The sequence below is a fragment of the Oncorhynchus clarkii genome, chromosome 29, assembly GCF_045791955.1.
Source record: "Oncorhynchus clarkii lewisi isolate Uvic-CL-2024 chromosome 29, UVic_Ocla_1.0, whole genome shotgun sequence".
Lineage (NCBI taxonomy): Eukaryota > Metazoa > Chordata > Actinopteri > Salmoniformes > Salmonidae > Oncorhynchus > Oncorhynchus clarkii.
In genome coordinates, this window is record NC_092175.1 from 44,063,578 (window position 1) to 44,091,116 (window position 27,539).

The 27,539-nt window shown below is 43.6% G+C and overlaps 1 protein-coding gene across 3 annotated transcripts in view; it reads right to left on the reverse strand.

Annotated features, from left to right (window-relative positions):
- The window catches only part of LOC139388026 (cell adhesion molecule 2a), a 736,543-nt gene that overhangs the window by 257,209 nt on the left and 451,795 nt on the right, over window positions 1-27,539 (reverse strand). The gene's annotated exons all lie outside the window — the stretch shown is intronic.

Consider the following 27,539-nt stretch of genomic DNA (forward strand, 5'->3'; position numbering starts at 1 on the left):
ATAAAGGGGTTAAATATGTGTCCCCCAAAAAATAACTATCCTGAGCTTTCTTATATGTCTTAGATATAAGATATACACTTCTAAACCTTCTAAACCTTATTCCTTATGATTGTTTTTGTTGCCATTCATTAATTTGAATGTTTATGGGCTATAGTAATTAGTAGTAGAGGCCAAATTAAATATATATATATATTTTTACCACCTTTTCTCCCCAATTTCGTGGTATCCAATTGTTAGTAGTTACTATTTTATCTCATCGCTACAACTCCATTACGGGCTCGGGAGAGACGAAGGTTGAAAGTCGTGCGTCCTCTGATACACAACCCAACCAAGCCGCACTGCTTCTTAACACAGCGCGCATCCAACCCGGAAGCCAGCCGCACCAATGTGTCGGAGGAAACACCGTGCACCTGGCGACCTTGGTTAGCGTGCACTGCGCCCGGCCTGCCACAGGAGTCGCTAGTGCGCTATGAGACAAGGATATCCCTACCGGCCAAACCCTCCCTAACACGGACGATGCTAGGCCAATTGTGCGTCGCCCCACGGACATCCCGGTCATAGCCTGCTGCGACAGAGCCGGGGCGTGAACCCGGAGTCTCTGGTGGCACAGCTAGCGCTGCGATGCAGACCACTGCACCACCCGGGAGGCCCAAATTCAATATTTGACCAAATCATTTTTGTATTTGTTTTATTTTAAAATCAAAATAGCTAAATGATCCATGGCATGACCATGTTAAAACAATCCCTTATCTTAGTAGAACCATTTAAAACAATTACATATGTTATCTTAGTAGAACCCCCCCCCCCACCCCCCTACTTTTAGAGTTCAACAAAGTGAATGACCTTAACCTCAACCTAAGCTGCCGCTCGGTCCTGACGATGCATAGAAAAGCCAGCAAGATGTATATGTCCTTGTTCATCATGTCCTTGTTCATCCACGACTCTGAGAAACAGGATATTACAGTTGTTCAGGTCTCGTTGATAGGATAGTCTCCAACAGAGCTCATCCAGTTTATTCTCCTGTGATTGTATGTTGGCCAGTAGAAATGAGGGTAGAGGTAGTTTATTTACTCATGGACATAGTCTCTTCAGAGAGCTCGTTTGTCTCTCTTGCACCGTCTCTTCCTCTTTCGATTCCCGGGGCTTATGGTCCGGAATGAGCAGTACATCGACAACTGCCGACTCGTTGGCGTAAAAACAAAGTTAGTGTTTGCTGTTCTGATGTCCAGAAGCTCTTTTCAGTCATAGGAAATTATGGGGGAAATATTATGTAAAAAAAAAATTGTCAGCGCAATAAAAAAACGACACAAAATAGTCCGGAGCCCGTAAGACGTCAGCTATCCATCTCTACAGTGCCATCCTGAATGTGTGCGCGTGACGGTGGCAGCAGCTGTAGTCAGACCAGTGTAAAATGTTTCTGAATGAGAACAGAGGGTATCAGGATCTGGCTGTTTGGTAATTCACTAATTAATGACAATTATCCGGATCAGAAATTACATTTGGTCTTTAAATGTTTGTTTGTCTGTTTGTGTCCCAAATGGCCCCATAGGGCTCTGGTCTAAAGTAGCACACGATATAAGGTCCTGGTCTAATGTATTGTACTATATAGGGAATAGGGGGCCATTCGGGAGGCAGATGTTGCTTGTTCATGTGTTGATGTTGAATAGAGAGGTAAGACAAGGTTCTCTGGGGGTTTGGGTTCAATTTGTTCACAGCGTGAACCCGAGCTAGCCCACACAGCAGGCGTGTTTGGATTTGGATGAACACACACACACACAGACACAGGCAGCCAGGCAAGCAGGGAGGCAGGCAGGGAGACAAGCAGGCAGGCAAGCAGGGAGGTGGCAGGGAGACAGGCAGGCAAGCAGGGAGGCAGGCAGGCAGGGAGGCAGGCAGGCAGGGAGGTAGGGAGGCAGGCAGGGAGATAAGCAGGCAGGCAGGCAGGGAGACAAGCAGGCAGGCAGGCAGGGAGACAAGCAGGCAGGCAGGCAGGGAGACAAGCAGGCAGGCAGGCAGGGAGATAAGCAGGCAGGCAGGGAGGCAGGCAGGGAGACAAGCATGCAGGCAGGCAGGGAGACAAGCAGGCAGGGAGACAAGCAAGCAGGCAGGCAGGCAGGCAGGCAGGCAGGCAGGGAGGGAGGCAGGCAGGCAGGGAGGCAGGCAGGGAGGCAGGCAGGCAGGGAGACAAGCAGGCAGGCAGGCAGGCAGGGAGACAAGCAGGCAGGCAGGCAGGGAGACATGCAGGCAGGGAGACAAGCAGGCAGGCAGGCAGGGAGTCAGGCACACATTGGAAAATGAATTAAACTCCAACAAGGAGAGGAGAGGTTAGCATGAGCCAGTATCCATCCACATACATTATGTAAATCTAATACTGACCTCTGTCTGTCAGGGTGTAAATCTAATACTGACCTCTGTCAGGGTGTAAATCTAATACTGACCTCTGTCTGTCAGGGTGTAAATCTAATACTGACCTCTGTCTGTCAGGGTGTAAATCTAATACTGACCTCTGTCTGTCAGGGTGTAAATCTAATACTGACCTCTGTCAGGGTGTAAATCTAATACTGGCCTCTGTCAGGGTGTAAATCTAATACTGACCTCTGTCAGGGTGTAAATCTAATACTGACCTCTGTCAGGGTGTAAATCTAATACTGACCTCTGTCAGGGTGTAAATCTAATACTGACCTCTGTCAGGGTGTACATCTAATACTGACCTCTGTCAGGGTGTACATCTAATACTGACCTCTGTCAGGGTGTAAATCTAATACTGACCTCTGTCTGTCAGGGTGTAAATCTAATACTGACCTCTGTCTGTCAGGGTATAAATCTAATACTGACCTCTGTCTGTCAGGGTATAAATCTAATACTGACCTCTGTCTGTCAGGGTGTAAATCTAATACTGACCTCTGTCTGTCAGGGTGTAAATCTAATACTGACCTCTGTCAGGGTGTACATCTAATACTGACCTCTGTCAGGGTGTACATCTAATACTGACCTCTGTCTGTCAGGGTGTAAATCTAATACTGACCTCTGTCTGTCAGGGTGTAAATCTAATACTGACCTCTGTCTGTCAGGGTATACATCTAATACTGACCTCTGTCAGGGTGTAAATCTAATACTGACCTCTGTCTGTCAGGGTGTAAATCTAATACTGACCTCTGTCAGGGTGTAAATCTAATACTGACCTCTGTCAGGGTGTAAATCTAATACTGACCTCTGTCAGGGTGTAAATCTAATACTGACCTCTGTCAGGGTGTAAATCTAATACTGACCTCTGTCAGGGTGTAAATCTAATACTGACCTCTGTCTGTCAGGGTGTAAATCTAATACTGACCTCTGTCAGGGTGTACATCTCATACTGACCTCTGTCAGGGTGTAAATCTAATACTGACCTCTGTCAGGGTGTAAATCTAATACTGACCTCTGTCAGGGTGTAAATCTAATACTGACCTCTGTCTGTCAGGGTGTAAATCTAATACTGACCTCTGTCTGTCAGGGTGTAAATCTAATACTGACCTCTGTCAGGGTGTAAATCTAATACTGACCTCTGTCAGAGTGTGTCTGTTCCAAGTATGTCTGAATATGAAGCTCAGTATTGCTAACATGGTAATGAATCATTGAAACAGAACCATGGAGAGAGAAGGGGAGCTTCACAGGAAAGACAGCATTTCACTGGGAAGGGAGTGTTGGACAGGGGCAAGAGAATACCTACTCAAAAACATGTTGCGTAGTATGTTAGTAAGATACATGACTGTCTGAAGGAGTAGCTACAGACTGAGAACTGACTGTCTGAAGGAGTAGCTACAGACTGAGACCTGACTGTCTGAAGGAGGAGCTCCAGACTGAGACCTGACTGTCTGAAGGAGTAGCTCCAGACTGAGACCTGACTGTCTGAAGGAGTAGCTCCAGACTGAGACCTGACTGTCTGAAGGAGTAGCTCCAGACTGAGACCTGACTGTCTGAAGGAGGAGCTCCAGACTGAGACCTGACTGTCTGAAGGAGTAGCTACAGACTGAGACCCGACTGTCTGAAGGAGTAGCTCTCGACTGAGACCCGACTGTCTGAAGGAGTAGCTACAGACTGAGACCCGACTGTCTGAAGGAGTAGCTACAGACCGAGACCTGACTGTCTGAAGGAGTAGTTCCAGACTGAGACCTGACTGTCTGAAGGAGTAGCTAGAGACTGAGACCTGACTGCAGTACAAGCCTAGCTTCAGTCTGATGTGAAGGTCAGTAGCTCCAGTACTAGTGTATCTGCTGCAGGCTGTCTCTGCTCCTCAGTAAGTGAACCACCCAACAACATGGCAGCCCAGCTGAATCACTTAGTAAGATAACCACCCACACTGTAACATGGCCATAGATGGCCCCCATTGCCCTACCTGGGCTCATACTGTAGGTCTCTGATCAAAAGTAGTGCACTATGTAGGAAGTAGGGTTTCATTTGGGACACACCCTAAGTAATATTCAACTGACCGCTTGAGCATCATGGTCATGGTCGTTCTAAAGGGCAGCATGCTCTGCTCTGCTGTGCTCAGCTCTGAAAGGTTACAGCAGCCTGAGGGCGGGAGGCTACGGCGCTGGGGTGGTATGTGTGTCACGATGTGTGTGTGAATGTTGTGTTTGTGTTCTGTGGTAGGCGGTGAACTTTGACAAGTTACCATGACATGTTGCAGAATGCAAGTAATGTATTCTGGAAAAATATATACTGTGTGTTTGTATGGTGCTATGATACCTTTAGAATGTTGCCAGGGTCCTAGGTTCTCTAGAATGTTACCAGGATGCTATGTTTTCTAGAATGCTGTCGGGGTTCAATGTTCTCTAGAATGTAACCAGGGTTCTAGATTTTCTAAAATGTTGCCAGGGTTCTACAGTTTGTCTGTAGATAGAGAACATAGAACCATGGTAACAATCTTGAATGTTGCCAGGGTTCTATGTTCTCTCTATATATAGTTAGCAGGGTCCTAGGTTCCGTAGTATGCTGTCAGGGATCTAGGTTCTCTAGAAGGTTACCAGGGTGCTAGGTTATCTAGAATGTTACACAAGTTCTATGTTCATTAGAATGCTGCTAGGGTTCTAGGTTCTCTAGGATGTTACCAGGGATCTAGGTTCTCTAGAATGTAACCAGGGTTCTATATTTTCTAAAATGTTGCCAGGGTTCTACAGTTTGTCTGTAGAATGTTACCATGGTTATATGTTCTCTATCTAGAATGTTGACAGGGTTCTATGTTCTCTCTATATGTTGTTAGCAGGGTCCTAGGTTCCGTAGTATGCCGTCACGGTTCTATGTTCTCTAGAAGATTACCAGGGTGCTAGGTTTTCTAGAAAGTTACACAAGTTCTAGGCTCATTAGAATGCTGCCAGGATTCTAGGTTCTCTAGGATGTTACCAGTGATCTAGGTTCTCTAGAATGCTGTCAGGGTTCTAGGTTCTCTATAATCTTAAAAGGCTGCTAGGTTATCTGAAATTGTGCCAGGGTCCTAGGTTCTCTAGAATGTTACCAGGCTGCTAGGTTATGTAGAATATTACCAGGGTTCAAACTTCTCAATAATCCTGTCAGGATTCTATGTTCTCTCTAGAATACTATCAAGGTCCTAGGTTCTCCAGAATGTTACCAGGGTGCTAGGTTATTTAGAATGCTGTCAGTGTTCTAGGTTCTCCAGGATGTTCCCAAGGTTCTAGGTTCTGTATAATTATGTCAGGGCTCAAGGTTCTCTAGATTTATACCAGGGTTCTAGTTTCTTTAGAATGATACCAGGGTCCTAGGTTATGTAGAATGCAGTCAAGGTTCTGGGTTCTCTAGGGTGTTACCGGGGATCTAGGTTCACTAGAATGGTACCAGGCTGCAAGGTTCTCTAGAATTATGTCAGGGTCAAGGTTCTCTAGAATGCTGTCAAGGTCCAAGATTTTCTCTGGATTGTTACCAGAGTGCTAGATTCACTAGAATGCTTCCAGGGTTCTAGGTTCTCTAGAATGTTGCCATGGTCCTAGGTTCTCTTTAGAATGTTACCAGGGTTCTAAGTGCTCTAGGATGTTATGAGGATTCTAGGTTATCTAGACCAAGGTCAGGGTTCTAGGTTTTCTTGAATGTCAGGAGGCTTCTAGGTTCTCTATAATGTAACCAGGGTCCTAGGTTCTCTATAATGTTGCCAGGGTTCTAGGTTCTATAGGATGTTACCAGGGTTCTAGGTTCTGTAGAATGCTGTCAGGGTCCTAGGGTGTCTAGAATGTTACCAAGGTCCTAAGTTCTCTTTATAATGTTACCAGGGTGCTAGGTTATCTAGAATGTTAACATGGTTCTAAGTTCTCTAGAATTGTACCAGGGTTCAAAGTTCTCAAGAATCCTGTCAGGGTTCTAGGTTCTCTATAGAATACTCTAGAATGTTAGCATGGTTCTAGGTTATCTAGATTGCTGTCATGTTTCTAGGTTATCCATACAATGTTACCAGGGTCATATATTCTCTAGAATGTTAGTGGGGTCCTAGGTTCTCTAGAATGTTGCCAGGGTTCTAGGTTCTGTAGAAATCAGTCAAAGTTCTAGGTTTTGTAGGATGTTCCCAGGGTCCTAGGTTCTCTAGCATGCTATCAGGGTCCTATGTTCTCTAGAATGTTACCAGGCTGCTACGTTCTCTAGCATGCTGTCAGGGTCCTAGCAGCACTAACCTGGTTTCCATCCACATTTTTCATGCGCGTAAAGTACTTATCTGATAAAAAATGTCACGACAGGCCTGACGGAAACAGAGAATTTGTCCGTAAACGTACCAAATGGCAACAAAACAAAATATGCGTGGGATCTTTTTGTGTCTGTAAAATGTATTATGCGAGAAATGTTGGTGGAAAACACTTTTATGCACAAATAATAACCCTCATATTGAAGTAAACTCGGAGTCATGCGATGATGGGGTGTGTGGTCCGCCCACTATGACTCAGGAAATCCATGCAGTTTATTAGGTTACAAATGAAACAAGTTATGATGAACTTCACCGGGGAGTGAAAGGTCACGGTGATGAGCTTGATGCTCCTTTCCAATAAATATTGAGGGTCTTATTCTGATGACACGATGATCGATGATTGGCTGCCGTTTGACAAATAAAAATAATTGTGCTCTTTGTCCATAATAATCTCATCACGTAGGCTATACCCGCACTGTATCTGCGAGCTCTAGAATGTTATCAGGGTTCTAGGTTCTCCCTAGAATGTTACCAGGATCCTAGTTTCTCTAGAATGTTACCAGGTTTTTAGGTTCTCTAGAAAGTTACCAGGGTCCTAAGTTCTATAGGATGTTACCAGGGTCCTAGGTTCTGTAGAACGCTGTCTGTGTTCTATGTTCTCTAGAATGTTTCCAGGGTTCTAGGTTCTCCCTATAATGTTACCAGGGTCCTAGTGTCTCTAGAATGTTACCAGGTTTTTAGGTTCTCTAGAAAGTTACCAGGGTCCTAGTTTCTCTAGAATGTTACCAGGGTCCTAGGTTCTCTAGAATGTTACCAGGGTCCTAGGTTCTCTAGAATGTTACCAGGGTCCTAGGTTCTCTAGAATGTTACCAGGGTTCTAGGTTCTCAGGGTCCTATGTTCTCTAGAATGTTGCCAGGGACCGAGGTTCACTAGAATGTTACCAAGGTTCCCTAGAATGTTTCCAGGGTTCTAGGTTCTCTAGAATGTTACCAGGGTTCTATATTCTCTAGAATGTGGCCAGGGTCCTAGGTTCTCTAGAATGTTGTCAGGGTTCTAGGTTCTCACAGGATGCAGAAGGAATGTGAAAACACTGTATCAGCAGGAAATTGTAGGATAGAGTAACAAAGATCTCAGTCCCTACTCAGTGTCTTGTTGCCAAGGACAGACATTTACTACTCTGGTATGTCTGGCCCTCATAAATACTTCATCCCCTTCTCCCCTCTCTACTCCTTCAACCTGTCATCACTTTATCCATCCCTCTCTCCATCTCCCATCCCTCTCTACACCCTTCCATCTCTCTCTTCAGCCTCCTCTCCACCCCTCCACCCCTCTCTCCATCCCTCTCTCCATCTCCCCATCCCTCTCTCCACCCTTCCATCTCTCTCTTCAGCCTCCTCTCCACCCCTCCATCCCCCACCCCTCCACAGACGAGAGAAGTGATGTGTAACACTGTGGCAAACAGCAGTTATGAAATTATACAACCTGGACGTGAAGGACATACAACCTGTCACAACAGTGTGTGTGTGTGTGTGTGTGTGTGTGTGTGTGTGTGTGTGTGTGTGTGTCTCAGCAGAGCCGTATATAGAGGGCTTCATAAACCACAGGATTACTTTTAGCGCTGCCTTCTCAAAAATAATAAAACATCACTTCACATTAGCCAACTCCATACTCCAGTCGAGAAGGACACCGAGAGGGGTGATGCATTTGTGTGTGCATGCGTGTGCATGTGTTCGTGCGTGAATGAGTCAGAGTGCTTCTGCTGTGTGGTTTTGGTGGATCTGAAAATGGAATTGATTTGCTTCAAGTGTTTATATCCCAGCTCTCAATTGGCCCAAACTTTTTTTTAATCAACTTCCTCCTTTCCTCCAAGCTGAATCTCCCAGGAATCCCAGTTCCACAACAAATGTTTTTTTTTGTTCGATAAAGTCCATAATTTATGTCCAAATACCTCCTTTTTGTTAGTGCGTTTAGCACACAATCCAAACTCACGAGGCACGGGCAAGTCCAGGCGAAAGTTCAGACGAAAAGTTATATTACAGTTCGTAGAAACATGTCAAACGAAGTATAGAATCAATCTTTAGGATGTTTTTATCAGAAATCTTACAAAAATGTTCCAACCGGAGAATTCCTTTGTCTGTAGAAATGCAATGGCACGCAAACTAACTCTCTCGGGAGCGCATGAGACTGAGCTCATGGCACTCTGCCAGACCCCTGACTCACAAACAGCTCTCATTCCCCCCTCCATCACAGTAGAAGCATCAAACAACGTTCTAAAGACTGTTGACATCTAGTGGAAGCCGTAGGAAGTGCAATATGACCCCATAGATACTGTATACTCGATAAGGCAATGACTTTAAAAACTACAAACCTCAGATTTCCCACTTCCTGGGTGGATTGTTTCTCAGGTTTTAACCTGACATATATGAGTTCTGTTATACTCACAGACATCATTCAAACAGTTTTAGAAACTTCAGAGTGTTTTCTATCCTAATGTACTAATTATATGCATATTCTAGCTTTTAGGCCTGAGTAGCAGGTAGTTTACTCTGGGCACCTTTTTATCCAAGCTACTCAATACTGCCCCCCAATTCGGCTTGTCACCAAAAGCACTCACAAACTTTTACAGATGCACAAAACGAGAGCATCCTGTCGGGCTGTATCACCGCCTGGTACAGTAAGTGCTCCGCCCACAACCGTAAGGCTCTCCAGAGGGTAGTGAGGTCTGCACAACGCATCACTGGGGGTAAACTACCTGCCCTCCAGGACACCTACACCACCCGATGTCACAGGAAGGCCATAAAGATCATCAAGGATAACAACCACCCGAGCCACTGCCTGTTCACCCCGCTATCATCCAGAAGGCGAGGTCAGTACAGGTGAATCAAAGCTGGGACCGAGAGACAGCTTCTATCTCAAGGCCATCAGACTGTTAAACAGCCACCACTAACATTGAGTGGCTGCTGCCAACATACTTACTCAAATCTCCAGCCACTTAACAATAAAACATTGGATGTAGTAAATGTATCACTAGTCATTTTAAACAATGGCACTTTATATAATGTTTACATACCCTACATTATTCATCTCATATGTATATATTGTAGTCTGTACCATCTACTGTATCTTGCCTATGCCGTTCGGCCATCGCTCATCCATATATTTATATGTACATATTCTTATTCATTCCTTTACACTTGTGTGTAGTTGTTGTGAAATTGTTAGATTACTTGTTAGATATTACTGCATGGTCGGAACTAGAAACACAAGCACTTCGCTACACTCACATTAACATCTGCTAACCATGTGTATGTGACCAATAACATCTGCTAACCGTGTGTATGTGACCAATAACATCTGCTAACCATGTGTATGTGACCAATAACATCTGCTAACCGTGTGTATGTGACCAATAACATCTGCTAACCATGTGTATGTGACCAATAACATCTGCTAACCCTGTGTATGTGACCAATAACATCCGCTAACCATGTGTATGTGACCAATAACATCTGCTAACCGTGTGTATGTGACCAATAACATCTGCTAACCATGTGTATGTGACCAATAACATCTGCTAACCATGTGTGTATGTGACCAATAACATCTGCTAACCGTGTGCATGTGACCAATAACATCTGCTAACCATGTGTATGTGACCAATAACATCTGCTAACCGTGTGCATGTGACCAATAACATCCGCTAACCCTGTGTATGTGACCAATAACATCTGCTAACCCTGTGTATGTGACCAATAACATCTGCTAACCATGTGTATGTGACCAATAACATCCGCTAACCCTGTGTATGTGACCAATAACATCTGCTAACCCTGTGTATGTGACCAATAACATCTGCTAACCCTGTGTATGTGACCAATAACATCCGCTAACCATGTGTATGTGACCAATAACATCTGCTAACCGTGTGTATGTGACCAATAACATCTGCTAACCATGTGTATGTGACCAATAACATCTGCTAACCATGTGTGTATGTGACCAATAACATCTGCTAACCGTGTGCATGTGACCAATAACATCTGCTAACCGTGTGTATGTGACCAATAACATCTGCTAACCGTGTGCATGTGACCAATAACATCCGCTAACCCTGTGTATGTGACCAATAACATCTGCTAACCCTGTGTATGTGACCAATAACATCTGCTAACCGTGTGCATGTGACCAATAACATCTGCTAACCGTGTGTATGTGACCAATAACATCTGCTAACCATCTGTATGTGACCAATAACATCTGCTAACCGTGTGCATGTGACCAATAACATCCGCTAACCCTGTGTATGTGACCAATAACATCTGCTAACCATCTGTATGTGACCAATAACATCTGCTAACCGTGTGCATGTGACCAATAACATCCGCTAACCCTGTGTATGTGACCAATAACATCTGCTAACCCTGTGTATGTGACCAATAACATCTGCTAACCGTGTGCATGTGACCAATAACATCTGCTAACCGTGTGCATGTGACCAATAACATCTGCTAACCATGTGTATGTGACCAATAACATCTGCTAACCATCTGTATGTGACCAATAACATCTGCTAACCGTGTGCATGTGACCAATAACATCCGCTAACCCTGTGTATGTGACCAATAACATCTGCTAACCATCTGTATGTGACCAATAACATCTGCTAACCGTGTGCATGTGACCAATAACATCTGCTAACCCTGTGTATGTGACCAATAACATCTGCTAACCGTGTGTATGTGACCAATAACATCTGCTAACCGTGTGTATGTGACCAATAACATCTGCTAACCGTGTGCATGTGACCAATAACATCTGCTAACCATGTGTATGTGACCAATAACATCTGCTAACCGTGTGCATGTGACCAATAACATCTGCTAACCCTGTGCATGTGACCAATAACATCTGCTAACCATGTGTATGTGACCAATAACATCTGCTAACCATGTGTATGTGACCAATAACATTTGATTTGATTATTATGCTTAATTACACCAACAGAAAGTACTCTTAGCGACAGACTATGGAGAATGAACAGAGGGCATCATCAAGACCCGAAATTTGTGAAAAACCTAAATGAAAAAATACAAACCTTTACTTTTACAAATGTAGACATAGAGGTCAGAGAAAAGCCGACCCTGATATAGTTTGTGATGCCTTTAAGGCGTTAGTGGAATGATAATCTCATACTCTGTAAAAGTTAGAAATAAATATATCACTATCATAGAAAAAGACCATAAAGCAACTTTACGGAGTAAAGAAGAAAATAAAATGTCTGAACTTGAGCGGGAAAATAATGTTTAACTTTTGAAGAGAGCCAACAACTACAGGTTGAACTCAAATAAAGCATACTGCTTAAAGGCAAATAAACCTGGTAAACATCTCGCAGCCCTCATAAAACAAGTACACGCCAAACCAATTATAATTTAAAAAGATAAAGATGCAAATACGTTAATTAGAAACAGCAACGCGATTAATTACGATTTTAAAAGCTTCTACGAAAATGTATATAAATCAGAATTAAATATGAAAATTTGTAGAAATCAGAATAAAACTTCAGTTGGACTGACCCTCTTCGACTCAACAACTCTGAATCAATTATCAGCTGACCAAAAATAATCACTAGAAACAGAGATCACCAAAGAAGAAGAATCACTAGAAACCGAGATCACCAAAGAAGAAGAATCACTAGAAACAGAGATGACTCAGGAAGAAGAATCACTAGAAACAGAGACAATAAATATTAGACCGTGTTAAAACATCTGCGCGGAAAAAAACACCAGGAATGGACGGCTTTCCCATAGAATTCTATTGAACATTTTGGGATAAAGTAGCACCCCTATTTACACCAATGAAAACACAAATGTCACTCAATGGAGTACTGTACTTCATATGTACTTCATATGGACTTCATACTTGATATTAAAACCAGGGAAACCTGGAGAGTACATTGCTGAATACAGACCCATAAGTTTACTAAACTGTGATAATAAAATAATAACTAGCAATAGATTGGTAAAAGTCTTACCAGACTTACCAAATGGGATTTATTAAAAATAGACACTTACAATAACATGTTTTAGTTTAATACAATACGCTACAAAACAAGTTCTAGATTTATCAATAATGTCTGTTGATGATGAACGAAGCCTTGAGACGGTCTTATATGACCTTCTCTATTAAAATAATTGGAAGCTTTCAACTTTCCAGCTGAAATAATACATCTAATAAAATGTTTATTTAAATATCAGAATGAAAAAATACACATAATACATTATCTTATGAAATCGCCCCCCCCTGCCCCCCCCTGTTTACACTGACGAATACTGTAAAATCTCAGGATATAAAATGAATGTTGAAAAATCTGAAATAATGGCAATAGGAAAAACTAAAAAACAACGATGATCTACAGCAATCATTTAAGTGGACCACAAAAAATATTAAATACTTAGAATGCTTAATAAGTTACTACAAACAACACACACACACACACACATACATATTACACACACATAACTTTATTCCATTACTCAACAATATGAAAGCAGATGAAATGAAATAATCTTCCCAGACAGACACACACACACACACACACACACACACACACACACACACACACACACACACATACATACATACATACATACATACATACATACATACATACATATTACACACACATAACTTTATTCCATTACTCAACAATATGAAAGCAAATGAAATGGAATAATCTTCCCAGAATACACCTCTTCAGAAACGGCTGCCAAAGGTTTTATCCCAATTACTTCACTGAAGACATTCTTTATTAAAATAATAAACTTTATAAAACTCACAGAATAAGTTGGGGGTGGTTATAATATTCCAGTATCAACTCGCCACTCAAGGCTTTTACTTGAGACACATTATTAAAACGCACTAACGAGGAACAATGGGTACATATTGAAGATGTGCCTGCTCACCCCGAGAATCTTTTCTCTTGTCTATTTTCCAAAGATACAGCTAAGAACATTTCCAACTTCATAGTTGAGAACACTATACTAATACGGAAGATAATAAGACTAATTCTACAAGAACCAAAAATGCCTCCCCTAAAAAAAAAAAAACAGAACCATATTGAACAATTCGTAGGATACCTTTTCAGAATTTGAATGATAAATTGGTACACACGGAGAACTAAAGGAATAGAAACCCTAAATTAAGCGGTTATAGGAAAGAAGGGGGGAAAAAAAAGCCCTTTTGGACTGACCAATGTAGATATTTTCAAATTCATGCAACTTAAACGTTTCGTATCACAAAATGTATATTTGAAATCTTTTGGATTTACAGAGTAATCTAGATTACTAATCTATTATCTAGATTAATCTAGTAATCTATTATCTGCGTCAGAATAGGATGTTCATATGATAGTAAGAAAGTACAAATAAATAAGAAATAAGAAAAACAAAACCTTGCAGAGAGCCAGCAGCCTACAGGCTTTTTGAGGAGCTACTCTAGTGCTGTCTAACAGGTGGTAGACTATTCCTCTCCTCAAACTAGGCTGTGGAGCTCCTCTGGTCCTGTCTAACAGGTGGTAGACTATTCCTCTCCTCAAACTAGGCTGTGGAGCTCCTCTGGTCCTGTCTGACAGGTGGTAGACTATTCCTCTCCTCAAACTAGGCTGTGGAGCTCCTCTGGTCCTGTCTGACAGGTGGTAGACTTCCTCTCCTCAAACTAGGCTGTGGAGCTCCTCTGGTCCTGTCTGACAGGTGGTAGACTTCCTCTCCTCAAACTAGGCTGTGGAGCTCCTCTGGTCCTGTCTGACAGGTGGTAGACTTCCTCTCCTCAAACTAGGCTGTGGAGCTCCTCTGGTCCTGTCTGACAGGTGGTAGACTATTCCTCTCCTCAAACTAGGCTGTGGAGCTCCTCTGGTCCTGTCTGACAGGTGGTAGACTATTCCTCTCCTAAAACTAGGCTGTGGAGCTCCTCTGGTCCTGTCTGACAGGTGGTAGACTATTCCTCTCCTCAAACTAGGCTGTGGAGCTCCTCTGGTCCTGTCTAACAGGTGGTAGACTATTCCTCTCCTCAAACTAGGCTGTGGAGCTCCTCTGGTCCTGTCTGACAGGTGGTAGACTATTCCTCTCCTCAAACTAGGCTGTGGAGCTCCTCTGGTCCTGTCTGACAGGTGGTAGACTATTCCTCTCCTCAAACTAGGCTGTGGAGCTCCTCTGGTCCTGTCTGACAGGTGGTAGACTATTCCTCTCCTCAAACTAGGCTGTGGAGCTCCTCTGGTCCTGTCTGACAGGTGGTAGACTATTCCTCTCCTCAAACTAGGCTGTGGAGCTCCTCTGGTCCTGTCTGACAGGTGGAGAGAAACAAAATGGTGCAGAGTGACGTGGGTGCTGGAGACGAGGGCGTGAGAAGGTGGGTCTGGGCAGCGGGGATGTCATTGCCTTCTGTGTATGTCTTTATGCTGTCGTCTTTACGCTGTCGTCTTTACGCTGTCGTCTTTACGCTGTCGTCTTTACGCTGTCGTCTTTACGCTGTCGTCTTTACGCTGTCGTCTTTACGCTGTCGTGGTATACTGTCGTCTTTACGCTGTCGTGGTATACTGTCGTCTTTACGCTGTCGTCTTTACGCTGTCATGGAGTACTGTCGTCTTTACGCTGTCGTCTTTACGCTGTCATGGAGTACTGTCGTCTTTACGCTGTCGTCTTTACGCTGTCGTCTTTACGCTGTCGTCTTTATGCTGTCGTCTTTATGCTGTCGTCTTTACGCTGTCGTCTTTACGCTGTCGTGGTATACTGTCGTCTTTACGCTGTCGTCTTTACGCTGTCGTCTTTACGCTGTCGTCTTTACGCTGTCGTCTTTACGCTGTCGTGGTATACTGTCGTCTTTACGCTGTCGTCTTTACGCTGTCGTCTTTACGCTGTCGTCTTTACGCTGTCGTGGTATACTGTCGTCTTTACGCTGTCGTCTTTACGCTGTCGTCTTTACGCTGTCGTCTTTACGCTGTCGTGGTATACTGTCGTCTTTACGCTGTCGTCTTTACGCTGTCGTCTTTACGCTGTCGTCTTTATGCTGTCGTCTTTACGCTGTCGTCTTTACGCTGTCGTGGTATACTGTCGTCTTTACGCTGTCATGGAGTACTGTCGTCTTTACGCTGTCGTCTTTACGCTGTCGTCTTTACGCTGTCATGTTATACTGTCGTCTTTACGCTGTCGTCTTTACGCTGTCGTGGTATACTGTCGTCTTTACGCTGTCGTGGTATACTGTCGTCTTTACGCTGTCGTCTTTACGCTGTCATGTTATACTGTCGTCTTTACGCTGTCGTCTTTACGCTGTCGTGGTTTACTGTCGTCTTTACGCTGTCATGTTATACTGTCGTCTTTACGCTGTCGTCTTTACGCTGTCATGGAGTACTGTCGTCTTTACGCTGTCGCCTTTACGCTGTCGTCTTTACGCTGTCGTCTTTACGCTGTCGTCTTTACGCTGTCGTCTTTACGCTGTCGTCTTTACGCTGTCATGGAGTACTGTCGTCTTTACGCTGTCATGTTATACTGTCGTCTTTACGCTGTCGTCTTTACGCTGTCGTGGTATACTGTCGTCTTTACGCTGTCGTGGTATACTGTCGTCTTTATGCTGTCGTCTTTACGCTGTCGTGGTATACTGTCGTCTTTACGCTGTCATGTTATACTGTCGTCTTTACGCTGTCGTCTTTACGCTGTCATGGAGTACTGTCGTCTTTACGCTGTCGTCTTTACGCTGTCATGGAGTACTGTCGTCTTTACGCTGTCATGGTATACTGTCGTCTTTACGCTGTCGTCTTTACGCTGTCGTCTTTACGCTGTCGTCTTTACGCTGTCATGGAGTACTGTCGTCTTTACGCTGTCGTCTTTACGCTGTCGTCTTTACGCTGTAGTCTTTACGCTGTCGTCTTTACGCTGTCGTCTTTACGCTGTCATGTTATACTGTCGTCTTTACGCTGTCGTCTTTACGCTGTCATGGAGTACTGTCGTCTTTACGCTGTCGTCTTTACGCTGTCGTCTTTACGCTGTCATGTTATACTGTCGTCTTTACGCTGTCGTCTTTACGCTGTCATGGAGTACTGTCGTCTTTACGCTGTCGTCTTTACGCTGTCGTCTTTACGCTGTCGTCTTTACGCTGTCATGTTATACTGTCGTCTTTACGCTGTCGTCTTTACGCTGTCGTCTTTACGCTGTCGTCTTTACGCTGTCGTCTTTACGCTGTCGTCTTTACGCTGTCATGTTATACTGTCGTCTTTACGCTGTCGTCTTTACGCTGTCGTCTTTACGCTGTCGTCTTTACGCTGTCGTCTTTACGCTGTCATGGAGTACTGTCGTCTTTACGCTGTCGTCTTTACGCTGTCGTCTTTACGCTGTCATGTTATACTGTCGTCTTTACGCTGTCGTCTTTACGCTGTCATGTTATACTGTCGTCTTTACGCTGTCATCTTTACGCTGTCATGGAGTACTGTCGTCTTTACGCTGTCGTCTTTACGCTGTCGTCTTTACGCTGTCGTCTTTACGCTGTCGTCTTTACGCTGTCATGGAGTACTGTCGTCTTTACGCTGTCGTCTTTACGCTGTCGTCTTTACGCTGTCATGGTATACTGTCGTCTTTACGCTGTCGTCTTTACGCTGTCGTCTTTACGCTGTCGTCTTTACGCTGTCATGGTATACTGTCGTCTTTACGCTGTCGTCTTTACGCTGTCGTCTTTACGCTGTCATGGAGTACTGTCGTCTTTACGCTGTCGTCTTTACGCTGTCGTCTTTACGCTGTCGTCTTTACGCTGTCATGGTATACTGTCGTCTTTACGCTGTCGTCTTTACGCTGTCGTCTTTACGCTGTCATGGTATACTGTCGTCTTTACGCTGTCGTCTTTACGCTGTCATGGTATACTGTCGTCTTTACGCTGTCGTCTTTACGCTGTCGTCTTTACGCTGTCATGGTATACTGTCGTCTTTACGCTGTCGTCTTTACGCTGTCATGTTATACTGTCGTCTTTACGCTGTCGTCTTTACGCTGTCGTCTTTACGCTGTCATGGTATACTGTCGTCTTTACGCTGTCGTCTTTACGCTGTCGTCTTTACGCTGTCGTCTTTACGCTGTCGTCTTTACGCTGTCGTCTTTACGCTGTCATGGTATACTGTCGTCTTTACGCTGTCGTCTTTACGCTGTCGTCTTTACGCTGTCGTCTTTACGCTGTCATGGAGTACTGTCGTCTTTACGCTGTCGTCTTTACGCTGTAGTCTTTACGCTGTCGTCTTTACGCTGTCGTCTTTACGCTGTCATGGTATACTGTCGTCTTTACGCTGTCGTCTTTACGCTGTCATGTTATACTGTCGTCTTTACGCTGTCATGTTATACTGTCGTCTTTACGCTGTCGTCTTTACGCTGTCATGGTATACTGTCGTCTTTACGCTGTCGTCTTTACGCTGTCATGTTATACTGTCGTCTTTACGCTGTCGTCTTTACGCTGTCGTCTTTACGCTGTCGTCTTTACGCTGTCGTCTTTACGCTGTCATGGTATACTGTCATGGTATGCTGTCGTCTTTATGCTGTCGTCTTTACACTGACGAATACTTTCAAATCTCACGAGATTGAAATGAATGTTGAAAAATCAGAAATAATGGCAATAGGAAAAACTAAAAAGTAATGATGATCTACAGCAATCATTTAAGTGGACCACAAAAACTATTAAATACTTAGGATGCTTACAGTCAATAACAGAATAGAAAAGTCTATATAAATTGTGTGAAAATGAAGTATGATTAGGGAGGTAAGGCAATGACATGGGCCATAGTGATGAAATAATTACAATTTAGCAAATAAACACTGGAGTGATAGATGTGCAGAAGATGAATGTGCAAGTAGAGATACTGGGGTGCAAAGGAGCAAAAAAATATATCAATAAAATAAATAACAATATGGGGATGAGGTAGTTGGATGGGCTATTTGCAGATGGGCTATGTACAGGTGCATTGATCTGTAAACTGCTCTGACAGCTGGTGCTTAAAGTTAGTGAGGGAGATATGAGTCTCCAGCTTCAGTGATTTTTGCAATTAGTTCCAGTCATTTGCATCAGAGAACTGGAAGGAAAGGCGGCCAAACGAGGAATTGGCTTTGGGGATGACCAGTGAAATATACCTGCTGGATCGCGTGCTACAGGTGGGTGCTGCTATGGTGACCAGTGAGCTGAGATAAGGCGGGGCTTTACCTAGCAAAGACTTATAGATGACCTGGAGCCACTGGGTTTGGCGACGAATATGAAGCGAGGGCCAGCAAACGAGAGCATACAGGTCGCAGTTGTGGGTAGTATATGGGGCTTTGGTGACAAAACGGATGGCACTGTGATAGACTGCATCCAACTTGCTGAGTAGAGTGTTGGAGGCTATTTTGTAAATGACATCGCCGATGTCAAGGATCGGTAGGATAGTCAGTTTTACGAGGGCATGTTTGGCAGCATGAGTGGAGGATGCTTTGTTGTGAAATAGGAAGCCGATTCTAGATTTAATTTTGGATTGGATACACTTAATATGAGTCTGGAAGGAGAGTTTAAAGTCTAACCAGACACCTAGGTATTTGTAGTTGTCCACATATTCTAAGTCAGAACCGTCAAGAGTAGTGATGCTTGTCGTGCGGGTGGGAAGGTGCGGGCAGTGATCGGTTGAAGAGCATGCATTTAGTTTTACTTGAATTTAAGAGCAGTTGGAGGCCACGGAAGGAGAGTTGTATGGCATTGAGACTCGTCTGGAGGTTAGTTAACACAGTGGGCCAGTAGTGCACTATGTAGGGAACAGGGTGCCATAGGGATCTGGTCTAAAGTAGTGCACTATATAGGGAATAGGGTGCCATAGGACTCTGGTATAAAGTAGTGCACTATATAGGGAATAGGGTTCTATAGGGCTCTGGTCTAAAGTAGTGCACTATATAGGGGATAGGGTTCTATAGGGCTCTGGTCTAAAGTAGTGCACTAAATAGGGAACAGGGTGCCATTTGAGAAACATTCTGTGTTAGTCCTGAGGGCCCTATTAAGGGGCTTACAGGACAATGGTTGAAAATAGTGCACTAAAAAGAGAATAGGATGCCATTTGGGACAGATGTTCTGTTGGTCTGTTAGGTGTGTATTTACCAGACTAATTGCATTGCATTATTAAACAGACTTTCACAGCTAGATAGAACACCAACACGTCAAAGAGTTAAGGGGATCTCCACCCCGACTTTAACACTTGGCCATGGAGCTATATACAAACAGCCCTACGAATAGTGTAAAGTGTATTTTGAAGCATAAACTAGGACACTGATAATCTGTAGGTGTGTGGGGTATACTATGATGCTGATAACAGTCTCTAGGTGTGTGGGGTATACTATGATGCTGATAACAGTCTCTAGGTGTGTGGGGTATACTATGATGCTGATAACAGTCTCTAGGTGTGTGGGGTATACTATGATGCTGATAAGTCTCTAGGTGTGTGGGGTATACTAGGATACTGATAGCAGTCTCCAGGTGTGTGGGGTATACTAGGATACTGATAGCAGTCTCTAGGTGTGTGGGGTATACTATGATGCTGATAACAGTCTCTAGGTGTGTGGGGTATACTATGATGCTGATAAGTCTCTAGGTGTGTGGGGTATACTAGGATACTGATAGCAGTCTCTAGGTGTGTGGGGTATACTAGGATACTGATAGCAGTTCAAGTTCCTTGGTGTCCACATCACCAACAAATTAACATGGTCCAAACACACCAAGACAGTCGTGAAGAGGGCACGACAAAACATATTACCCCTTAGGAGACTGAAAAGGTTTGGCATGGGTCCTGAGATCCTCAAAAGGTTTTACAGCTGCCTGGTATGGCAACTGCCCGGCCTCCGACCGCAAGGCACTACAGAGGGTAGAGAGAGAGTGAGAAAGAGAGAGAGACGAAGAGGTACATTTGGGCTCCCGAGTGGCGCAATGTTCTAAAGTACTGCATCTCAGTGCAAGATGCATCCCTACAACCCCTGGTTCGAATCTAGGCTGTATCACATTCGGCTGTGATTGGGAGTCTCATTTGGCGGCACACAATTGGCCCAGCGTCGTCCGTGTTTGGCCCGGGTAGGCTGTCATTGTAAATAAGAATTGGTTCTTAACTGAGTTGCTTAGTTGTTGGTTGTTGTTCAAATAGACTTCTCTCTGCGGTCATTGTTGGTTAGGGGCGTAAGCATTTCACTGTAAGGTCTTCTCTCTGCGGTCATTGTTGGTTAGGGGCGTAAGCATGTCACTGTAAGGTCTTCTCTCTGCGGTCATTGTTGGTTAGGGGCGTAAGCATTTCACTGTAAGGTCTTCTCTCTGCGGTCATTGTTGGTTAGGGGCGTAAGCATTTCACTGTAAGGTCTACACCTGTTGTATTCGGCACATGTGACAAATACATGCATTTAAAAAAAATAAATTTATTTGACATTTCTTCAGGCTCATTTACGAACTGCCTCTCCTTCCTGTTAGTGATGTTAGATCTGTCAAAAGCGTCATATGAGCTATAATTGGTCACCATCTTGTTTCTCACTGCTTTAGGAATCACACAAAACTGCAAACACGCCGCTTACACACCGTGGTCCTGCTATCATTACTCTCATACGTCACTATAGGAAATCCATTCCTTCCTTAATAGGAGAATAGACAGTCTGTAGATCACTGAGACAAGTACAAGTCCTCTCCACTCACTCAATTGTTTAACGACTGTGTTTGTTTGTTTGTTTGTTTGTGTGTGTTCTCCTCTCTGATTGGAAGAAAAGACCTGTCTGGATTTATGCTGATCAGCGAACTGATACAGGCTACATTGGAGGCTCCGGGAGTGGCGCAGCGGTCTAAAGGCACTGCATCTCAGTGTTACGCTGTCATGGAGTACTGTCGTCTTTACGCTGTCGTCTTTACGCTGTCGTCTTTACGCTGTCGTCTTTACGCTGTCATGTTATACTGTCGTCTTTACGCTGTCGTCTTTACGCTGTCGTCTTTACGCTGTCGTCTTTACGCTGTCGTCTTTACGCTGTCGTCTTTACGCTGTCATGTTATACTGTCGTCTTTACGCTGTCGTCTTTACGCTGTCGTCTTTACGCTGTCGTCTTTACGCTGTCGTCTTTACGCTGTCATGGAGTACTGTCGTCTTTACGCTGTCGTCTTTACGCTGTCGTCTTTACGCTGTCATGTTATACTGTCGTCTTTACGCTGTCGTCTTTACGCTGTCATGTTATACTGTCGTCTTTACGCTGTCATCTTTACGCTGTCATGGAGTACTGTCGTCTTTACGCTGTCGTCTTTACGCTGTCGTCTTTACGCTGTCGTCTTTACGCTGTCGTCTTTACGCTGTCATGGAGTACTGTCGTCTTTACGCTGTCGTCTTTACGCTGTCGTCTTTACGCTGTCGTCTTTACGCTGTCATGGTATACTGTCGTCTTTACGCTGTCGTCTTTACGCTGTCGTCTTTACGCTGTCGTCTTTACGCTGTCATGGTATACTGTCGTCTTTACGCTGTCGTCTTTACGCTGTCGTCTTTACGCTGTCATGGAGTACTGTCGTCTTTACGCTGTCGTCTTTACGCTGTCGTCTTTACGCTGTCGTCTTTACGCTGTCATGGTATACTGTCGTCTTTACGCTGTCGTCTTTACGCTGTCGTCTTTACGCTGTCATGGTATACTGTCGTCTTTACGCTGTCGTCTTTACGCTGTCATGGTATACTGTCGTCTTTACGCTGTCGTCTTTACGCTGTCGTCTTTACGCTGTCATGGTATACTGTCGTCTTTACGCTGTCGTCTTTACGCTGTCATGTTATACTGTCGTCTTTACGCTGTCGTCTTTACGCTGTCGTCTTTACGCTGTCATGGTATACTGTCGTCTTTACGCTGTCGTCTTTACGCTGTCGTCTTTACGCTGTCGTCTTTACGCTGTCGTCTTTACGCTGTCGTCTTTACGCTGTCATGGTATACTGTCGTCTTTACGCTGTCGTCTTTACGCTGTCGTCTTTACGCTGTCGTCTTTACGCTGTCATGGAGTACTGTCGTCTTTACGCTGTCGTCTTTACGCTGTAGTCTTTACGCTGTCGTCTTTACGCTGTCGTCTTTACGCTGTCATGGTATACTGTCGTCTTTACGCTGTCGTCTTTACGCTGTCATGTTATACTGTCGTCTTTACGCTGTCATGTTATACTGTCGTCTTTACGCTGTCGTCTTTACGCTGTCATGGTATACTGTCGTCTTTACGCTGTCGTCTTTACGCTGTCATGTTATACTGTCGTCTTTACGCTGTCGTCTTTACGCTGTCGTCTTTACGCTGTCGTCTTTACGCTGTCGTCTTTACGCTGTCATGGTATACTGTCATGGTATGCTGTCGTCTTTATGCTGTCGTCTTTACACTGACGAATACTTTCAAATCTCACGAGATTGAAATGAATGTTGAAAAATCAGAAATAATGGCAATAGGAAAAACTAAAAAGTAATGATGATCTACAGCAATCATTTAAGTGGACCACAAAAACTATTAAATACTTAGGATGCTTACAGTCAATAACAGAATAGAAAAGTCTATATAAATTGTGTGAAAATGAAGTATGATTAGGGAGGTAAGGCAATGACATGGGCCATAGTGATGAAATAATTACAATTTAGCAAATAAACACTGGAGTGATAGATGTGCAGAAGATGAATGTGCAAGTAGAGATACTGGGGTGCAAAGGAGCAAAAAAATATATCAATAAAATAAATAACAATATGGGGATGAGGTAGTTGGATGGGCTATTTGCAGATGGGCTATGTACAGGTGCATTGATCTGTAAACTGCTCTGACAGCTGGTGCTTAAAGTTAGTGAGGGAGATATGAGTCTCCAGCTTCAGTGATTTTTGCAATTAGTTCCAGTCATTTGCATCAGAGAACTGGAAGGAAAGGCGGCCAAACGAGGAATTGGCTTTGGGGATGACCAGTGAAATATACCTGCTGGATCGCGTGCTACAGGTGGGTGCTGCTATGGTGACCAGTGAGCTGAGATAAGGCGGGGCTTTACCTAGCAAAGACTTATAGATGACCTGGAGCCACTGGGTTTGGCGACGAATATGAAGCGAGGGCCAGCAAACGAGAGCATACAGGTCGCAGTTGTGGGTAGTATATGGGGCTTTGGTGACAAAACGGATGGCACTGTGATAGACTGCATCCAACTTGCTGAGTAGAGTGTTGGAGGCTATTTTGTAAATGACATCGCCGATGTCAAGGATCGGTAGGATAGTCAGTTTTACGAGGGCATGTTTGGCAGCATGAGTGGAGGATGCTTTGTTGTGAAATAGGAAGCCGATTCTAGATTTAATTTTGGATTGGATACACTTAATATGAGTCTGGAAGGAGAGTTTAAAGTCTAACCAGACACCTAGGTATTTGTAGTTGTCCACATATTCTAAGTCAGAACCGTCAAGAGTAGTGATGCTTGTCGTGCGGGTGGGAAGGTGCGGGCAGTGATCGGTTGAAGAGCATGCATTTAGTTTTACTTGAATTTAAGAGCAGTTGGAGGCCACGGAAGGAGAGTTGTATGGCATTGAGACTCGTCTGGAGGTTAGTTAACACAGTGGGCCAGTAGTGCACTATGTAGGGAACAGGGTGCCATAGGGATCTGGTCTAAAGTAGTGCACTATATAGGGAATAGGGTGCCATAGGACTCTGGTATAAAGTAGTGCACTATATAGGGAATAGGGTTCTATAGGGCTCTGGTCTAAAGTAGTGCACTATATAGGGGATAGGGTTCTATAGGGCTCTGGTCTAAAGTAGTGCACTAAATAGGGAACAGGGTGCCATTTGAGAAACATTCTGTGTTAGTCCTGAGGGCCCTATTAAGGGGCTTACAGGACAATGGTTGAAAATAGTGCACTAAAAAGAGAATAGGATGCCATTTGGGACAGATGTTCTGTTGGTCTGTTAGGTGTGTATTTACCAGACTAATTGCATTGCATTATTAAACAGACTTTCACAGCTAGATAGAACACCAACACGTCAAAGAGTTAAGGGGATCTCCACCCCGACTTTAACACTTGGCCATGGAGCTATATACAAACAGCCCTACGAATAGTGTAAAGTGTATTTTGAAGCATAAACTAGGACACTGATAATCTGTAGGTGTGTGGGGTATACTATGATGCTGATAACAGTCTCTAGGTGTGTGGGGTATACTATGATGCTGATAAGTCTCTAGGTGTGTGGGGTATACTAGGATACTGATAGCAGTCTCCAGGTGTGTGGGGTATACTAGGATACTGATAGCAGTCTCTAGGTGTGTGGGGTATACTATGATGCTGATAACAGTCTCTAGGTGTGTGGGGTATACTATGATGCTGATAAGTCTCTAGGTGTGTGGGGTATACTAGGATACTGATAGCAGTCTCTAGGTGTGTGGGGTATACTAGGATACTGATAGCAGTTCAAGTTCCTTGGTGTCCACATCACCAACAAATTAACATGGTCCAAACACACCAAGACAGTCGTGAAGAGGGCACGACAAAACATATTACCCCTTAGGAGACTGAAAAGGTTTGGCATGGGTCCTGAGATCCTCAAAAGGTTTTACAGCTGCCTGGTATGGCAACTGCCCGGCCTCCGACCGCAAGGCACTACAGAGGGTAGAGAGAGAGTGAGAAAGAGAGAGAGACGAAGAGGTACATTTGGGCTCCCGAGTGGCGCAATGTTCTAAAGTACTGCATCTCAGTGCAAGATGCATCCCTACAACCCCTGGTTCGAATCTAGGCTGTATCACATTCGGCTGTGATTGGGAGTCTCATTTGGCGGCACACAATTGGCCCAGCGTCGTCCGTGTTTGGCCCGGGTAGGCTGTCATTGTAAATAAGAATTGGTTCTTAACTGAGTTGCTTAGTTGTTGGTTGTTGTTCAAATAGACTTCTCTCTGCGGTCATTGTTGGTTAGGGGCGTAAGCATTTCACTGTAAGGTCTTCTCTCTGCGGTCATTGTTGGTTAGGGGCGTAAGCATGTCACTGTAAGGTCTTCTCTCTGCGGTCATTGTTGGTTAGGGGCGTAAGCATTTCACTGTAAGGTCTTCTCTCTGCGGTCATTGTTGGTTAGGGGCGTAAGCATTTCACTGTAAGGTCTACACCTGTTGTATTCGGCACATGTGACAAATACATGCATTTAAAAAAAATAAATTTATTTGACATTTCTTCAGGCTCATTTACGAACTGCCTCTCCTTCCTGTTAGTGATGTTAGATCTGTCAAAAGCGTCATATGAGCTATAATTGGTCACCATCTTGTTTCTCACTGCTTTAGGAATCACACAAAACTGCAAACACGCCGCTTACACACCGTGGTCCTGCTATCATTACTCTCATACGTCACTATAGGAAATCCATTCCTTCCTTAATAGGAGAATAGACAGTCTGTAGATCACTGAGACAAGTACAAGTCCTCTCCACTCACTCAATTGTTTAACGACTGTGTTTGTTTGTTTGTTTGTTTGTGTGTGTTCTCCTCTCTGATTGGAAGAAAAGACCTGTCTGGATTTATGCTGATCAGCGAACTGATACAGGCTACATTGGAGGCTCCGGGAGTGGCGCAGCGGTCTAAAGGCACTGCATCTCAGTGCTAGTGGCGTCACTACAGACCCTGGTTCGATTCCAGGCTGTATCACGAACGGCCGTGATCGAGAGTCCCAGCGTTTGGCCAGGGGGTAGGCAGTCATTGTAATAAGAATTTGTTCTTAACTGACTTGCCTAATTCAATATTTTTTTTTCATAGATTAAAACATTTTCCAGCAACAGCACTACATCAATGTGTGGGTTATCCCTCTCTCGCTCTCGTTGTTTGTGTGTGTCTCAGATATTTATCCAAGAAAGCCAACGTTTCACCCCACAAGGGAGAGAATATACTCTCATACAACCACCTACGTTAGTGACAATATAATACAGCATGCTAATACATCAATAGAACACCATTGCCATCTACCTACAAAACAACAATCCCAGATAAAACAATATAACCACTGATTACTCACAACACAGACTAGAGAATATAACTAACAACGCAACATCTGCAGGGCAAAAAAAATACAACTAACAACTAGTATAGAAGACTTCTAGAACAGCTAACGTATATTAGTAACTATAGTAACTAGTATAGAAGACTTGTAGAACAGCTAACGTATATTAGTAACTATAGTAACTAGTATAGAAGACTTCTAGAACAGCTAACGTATATTAGGAACTATAGTAACTAGTATAGAAGACTTCTAGAACAGCTAACGTATATTAGGAACTATAGTAACTAGTATAGAAGACTTCTAGAACAGCTAACGTATATTAGTAACTATAGTAACTAGTATAGAAGACTTCTAGAACAGCTAACGTATATTAGTAACTATAGTAACTAGTATAGAAGACTTGTAGAACAACTATTGTATATTAGTAACTATAGTAACTAGTATAGAAGACTTGTAGAACAACTATTGTATATTAGGAACTATAGTAACTAGTATAGAAGACAAGTAGAACAGCTATTGTATATTAGTAACTAGTATAGAAGACTTGTAGAACAGCTAACGTATATTAGTAACTATAGTAACTAGTATAGAAGACTTGTAGAACAACTATTGTATATTAGGAACTATAGTAACTAGTATAGAAGACTTGTAGAACAACTATTGTATATTAGGAACTATAGTAACTAGTATAGAAGACTTGTAGAACAACTATTGTATATTAGTAACTAGTATAGAAGACTTGTAGAACAGCTAACGTATATTAGTAACTATAGTAACTAGTATAGAAGACTTGTAGAACAGCTAACGTATATTAGTAACTATAGTAACTAGTATAGAAGACTTGTAGAACAACTATTGTATATTAGTAACTATAGTA